Source organism: Dromiciops gliroides, chromosome 4, assembly GCF_019393635.1.
Source record: "Dromiciops gliroides isolate mDroGli1 chromosome 4, mDroGli1.pri, whole genome shotgun sequence".
Lineage (NCBI taxonomy): Eukaryota > Metazoa > Chordata > Mammalia > Microbiotheria > Microbiotheriidae > Dromiciops > Dromiciops gliroides.
This window is the reverse complement of record NC_057864.1, coordinates 322,507,881-322,513,992: the sequence shown is the minus strand read 5'-3', so window position 1 is coordinate 322,513,992 and position 6,112 is coordinate 322,507,881.

Below are 6,112 nucleotides of genomic sequence, written 5' to 3'. Positions count from 1 at the left end.
CCCACTGTGCCACACACTAACAATTGCTTGCGTACAATACTAGTTTAGTAAAAATATTAATAATTAGCAGTTGTATAGTGCTTTGTGGTGGCAGTATTTTTGTTATGTTCTCTCATTTCATACTCACAAAAAGAACACTGTGAGGTAGAATAGTATTATTCCCACATTTTATAGATGGAGAAAATTGAGTCTCAGAAAGGTGAAATGACTAGTGTCTGAGGAAGGATTCAAATTCAGGTCTTTATGCAGAAGTTCAACATTGAATTTATGGGCCCAGATAGCTGTAAAGTTTACCCACAGAGAGTGACATAGTTTATCAATAAACTCTTCAGGTTCTGCTTTTCCATTGTCTCTGATAGGATTTTATCTCCCATCTCTATTGCCTTTGTACTTGCTGTCTTGCTCTGTCCTCATGTACTTCTACCTGTTGGAATCCGAGTTTCCATTAAGACTCAACTTTTGGGTCAACTTTATGCAAGAGGCCTTTCTGGTCCTCCTTGTTACTAACTTATACATAGTTTCTGATTTAAACCTTGGTTACTCTGCACTCTTTAATTCTGTATTGGCCCCAGATTTTGCTCTACCCTTAGCTTCCCATCTTTACATTGTCTTTACTGGTCCTGTTTCTCCAACTCTCCCCCTCTCCCCCAGTCTACAAACCAGTTAACACATTGACAAGCTTCTCAATAAGCTTCCATTTCTCATCACCCTTTTATTCCTTAATCTCCTGAAATCTGACTTCCATCTGTATCACACAACACTTTCAAGTACTTCTAAAACTTCCATACTGCCTAACCTAATAACAATCTCTTCTGTTATTTCATTCGTACTTCACTCTCTTCTGTGTATGACACTGTTGAGAAGTCAAAACTTTTTCGAAACTCCATATGTACTCTGGTTCTTCATATGGATCTATGTTTTTATTTTTATTGCAACATTTCCCTGTACTTCCTAACTTGTAGGATTCCCCAACCTTTGGCCTTCCTCTCTGTGTCTGCCTGTTTCTGTCTCTCTCTGTCGCTGGCTTCCCTATTTTTTAGTGAACTTGACTTTTACATCTGTGTTTCATACTCCATCCTTTAATACCCAGATTAAAATTTCTATCTCCCGCCACAAATTCTACCCCAGTTTCCACAGTCCAATTATTTTAGGGGCATCTAGGTGGTACAATGATTTAGAATACCAGGCCTGAAGTCAGAGAAGATGAGATCTTTCTGAGTTCAAATCTTGTCTTAGACAGTATCTTTGGGTGACCCTGGGTCAAGTAACTTAACCCTGTTGCCTGTTTCTCATCTATAAAATAAGCTGGAAAAGGAAATGGCAAACCATTCCATTAAGATTTCCAAGAAAATCCCCAAATGGCATCATGAAGAATCAGACATTACTGAAGACAACTGAAGAACAAAAAATTAGCCGTGAGTAGAACTGATTTCCTTTGCTGCTGAACTCCCACTCTCCATTCTCTCTCTCTCTTAGTGAACTTTAAACGTTTATCTTATATTTGAGTTGGTTTCTGTATGTGATCCCTACTAGATAATTGCTCACTGAAGACAGAGTTTGCATCTTACACCAATAGGCTACATGGTATAGTACACTGACTTTGGAGTCAGAATATATGATCTTGCACAAGTAACCTGATCTTTCTGGATCTTAGTTTTCTCATCTGTAAAATGAGGGAGCATGGGGCAGCTAGGTGGTGCAGTGGATAGAGCACCGGCCCTGGATTCAGGAGGACCTTAGTTCAAATCCAGCCTCAGACACTTAACACATATTAGCTGTGTGACCCTGGGCAAGTCCCTTAACCCCAACTGCCTCACCAAAAAAAAGCAAAAACAAAAACAAAATGAGGGAGCAAGATCAAATGGACTCCAAGGTCCCTTCTAGTTATAAATCAACCATCCTTTTCAATGCATTACACATGCTGGTGCTACATAAATATCAGTTTAATGGATGTTATAGTGTGCTGATGCCTTCCAAAACTATACTTTTCTTTTTGCCTATGCTCTAGGTTCAACTATCTAACTGCCCATGGGAAAGAATACTGTTTCTATAGGCAAAGGATATGAATTTGAACCTCCCATGATCAGTCGGGTGATTTGGGGCAAGTCATTTAAATTATCTAGGCCTAGACTTCCTTGTATTTAAAACCAGGGGCTTGGATTAGGTGATCTCTAGGTTTTTCAGAACTCTAAATTTTTACAACTTGGGTTCAAATCCTGGCGTTGTTTCAAATTATGTTACCTTTGTAATTTTAGGCAAGTCACTAACTATTTCAATCTCTTTCTTCATCAGTATACTTTTGGCCTCTTTGTTTGAAGCAAAAAAACCCAAAGGAGTCATAAAATATCTGAGAACTACCCTACAGATATACTTATGGTCAGCCATATCATTTTTATGCCATTGTATAGAGAGCCTTTACAATTGTTTTTTCATTAGGAAGAAGCCTACTTTTTTAGAGTCTATTTAGTATTTTATTTTTCCCCAATTACATGTAAAAACAATTTTTAACATCCATTTTTACAACTTTGAATTCCAAATTATCTCCCTTCCTTCTCCACCCACTGCCCCTTGGAGAAGGCAAGCAATTCTATATAGGCCATACCAAACATTTTCATATTAGAGATGTTGTGAAAGGAAACAGACAAAAAACTCAAGAAAAACAAAGTTTAAAAATATGATTCAATCTGTATTCAGACACCATCAGTTCTTTCTCTGGGGATGGATAGCATTTTTCATCATAAGTCCTTCAGAGTTGTCTTGGATCATTGTATTGCCAAGAATAGCTAAGTAATTCATAGCTGGTATCTTACAATATTTCTGTTACCTTGTACACAGTACATTTCACTTTGCATCAGCTCATGTAAGACTTTCCAGGTTTCTTGAGAGCATTGTGCTCATCGCTTCCTTTTATTTATTTATTTATTTAATTTTTGGTGAGGCAATTGAGGTTAAGTACCATTCCCCAGTCAATGGGCATCCCCTCAATTTCTAATTCTTTGCCACCAGAAAATATATGCCATAAATATTTTTGTACCTATAGATCCTTTTCCTTTTTGTTTTTATCTCTTTTTGGATATAGACCTAGTAGTGGTGTTGCTAGGTCAAAGAATATGCATGGTTTTATAACACTTTGAGCATAGTTCCAAATTGCTCTACAGAAAGGCTGAATCAATTCACAACTCCTCCAACATTGCATTAATGTCTAATTTTTTCCCATACCCTTTAAGTGTTTGTCATTTTCCTCTTCTATTCTATTAGCCAACAATATAACAGGTTTGAGGTAGTAACCCATAATTGTTTTGATTCACATCTTTCTAATTAATAGTGAGAGTATTTTTTAAAAATATGGAGATAGATATATATATATAATTTTGATTACTTTATCTGAAAACTGTTCATATCTTTTGATCATTTATCAATTGGGGAATGGTTCTTATTTGGCTCAGTTCTCTATATCTTTGAGAAATGAGGCCTTTATCAGAGAAACTTGCCTCAAAATTTTTTTCATAGTTACTATTGCTAACTGTATTTCTCTCCATCCTATCCTCTCCACCCCATTTATTCTATTCTCTCTCTTCCTTCACCCTGTCCTTCCTCAAAAGTGTTTTGCTTCTGACTACCCCCTCTCCCAATCTGCCCACTCTTCTATCACCTAACCCATCCCCTTTTATCCCCTTCCCCTCCTACTTTCCTCCAGGGTAAGATAGATTACTATATACATTTGTGTACATTATTTCTTTTTGAGCTAATTCTTATGCGAGTAAGGTTCACTCATACCCCCACAACTCCCCCATCTTCCCCACCACTGTAGAAGCTTTTTCTTGCTTCTTTTATGTTAGATAATTTACCCCATTTTACCTCTCCCTTTCTCCTTCTCCAAGTGTATTCCTCCCTCATCCTTTAATTTCATTTTTTGAGATGTCATCCCTCCATATTCAACTAAAACCTGTGCCCTCTGTCTATATATATATATACTCCTTCCAACTGCTCTAATAATGAGAAAGTTCTTATGAGTTACAAGCATCATCTTCCCAGTTAAGAACATAAACAGTTTAACTTTTGAAAATCCCTAATGATATCCTTTTCCTATTTACCTTGTTATCCTTCTCTAGAGTCTTGTATCTGAGAGTCAAATAATCAATTAAGCTCTGGTCTTTTCATAAATAATTCCTTAAAGTCCTCTTTTTCATTGAATGACCATTTTTCTACTGAAGGATTATACTGTTTTGCTGGATGGTGATTCTTGGTTGTAACCCCAGTTCCTTTATCCCTATGGAATATCATATTCCAAGCCTTTTGATCCTTTAATGTAGGAGCTGCTAGATCTTGTGCTATCATGACTGTGGCTCCACCATACTTGAATTATTTCTTTCTGGCTGCTTACAATATTTTCTCCTTGACCTGGGAACTCTGGAATTTCATTATAATACTCCTGGGAGTTTTCACTTAGGGATCTCTTTCAGCAGGTGGTCAGTGGATTCTTTCAATTTCTATTTTATTTTCTAGTTATAGTATATCAGGGAAGTTTCCCTTGATAATTTCTTGAAAGATGATGTCAAGGTTCTTTTTTTATTATAGCTTTCAGGTAGTTCAATAATTTTTAAATTATCACTCCTGGATCTATTTTCCAGGTCAGTTGTTTTCCAATGAGATATGGTCATGTTGTCTTCTATTTTTTTCATTCTTTTGGTTTTATTTTATTGTTTCTTGATTTCTCAAAAGTCATTAACTTCTATTTATTTAATTCTAATTTTTAGTGAATTATTTTCTTCAGTGAGTTTTTGTACCTCCTTTTCCACTTGGCCAATTATACTTTATTTTTTTTATTTGTTTTTTTTGGTGAGGCAATTGGGGTTAAGTTAAGCTAGTAAGTGTCAAGGGTCTGAGGCTGGATTTGAACTCAGGTCCTCCTGAATCCAGGGCCAGTGCTCTATCCATTGTACCACCTAGCTGCCCCCAATTATACTTTTTAAGGAATATTTTTCTTCAGTGTATTTTTGTGCTTCTTTTTCCATTTGGCCTACCCTGCTTTTCAAGGCATTCTTTTCCTCATTGTTTGTTTTTTTTTTTGTTCATAACTAATTAGGTTCATTTTATTTTTTTTAACAAACAAAAAATTATGCTTCAATCTATATTTAGACACCATCAGTTCTCTCATTTTTCATAGGACCTTTAGAATTATCTTGGATCATTACATTGCTGAAAATAAGCAAGTCATTCATAGCAGATCATCTTACAATACTGCTGTTATTTTGTTTACAGTACATTTCATGTTGCATTAGCTCATGTAGGTCTTTCTGGGTTTTTCTGATAGCATCTTGCTCATCATTTTTATAGTAAACTACATTTATATGGTGCTTTAAAGAGAAATTTCCTTACGATAAACCTATGAGATTGATTCTTGCAACAACAGTAATAGATAACATTTATATACCTGACAAAGAATTTTCTTCACAATAGGCCAGCAAATTAAGTACCATATAGTCTTATCATTATCATCAGTAAATTCTCATTATCATGAATCCATCCTCATTGTCATCAATCAATCCCCATCTTCATCCAATCATCAATCAGTCATCATCATCCTGCATTACTCTTGCCTCTGTTTCAAAATTTTTTTCCCAGTTACTATTGTTATCTGTTTCCCTCCTTCTTATTCCCTTCCCCATGATATTTACTCTATTTTCTATCTTCTTTTAGCCTATCTCTCCTCAAAAGTGAATTGCTTCTGACTGCCCCCTCCCACAATCTGCCCTCCCTTCTTTCACACCTCCCTTCTTATCCACTTTCCCTCCTACTTTCCTGCAGGATTAGATAGAGTATGTATGATATTATGTCCTTGAGCCAACTCTGATGAGATTAAAGTCTTTGAGTCAATTCTGATGTATATAAAGTTCATTTACTTCCCTGCTCCTCCTCCATCTCTCCCCCCACTCCATAAGCCTTTTCCTGTTTCTTTCATATGGGATTTCACCCCATTCTGCCTCTCCCCTTCACCCTCCCCCAGAACATTTCTTTCACACCTCAATTTTACCCTAAAGATATCATCATGGGGAAGCTAGGTGACACTATGGACAAAGCACTCACCCTGGACCAGGAGGACCTGAGACCA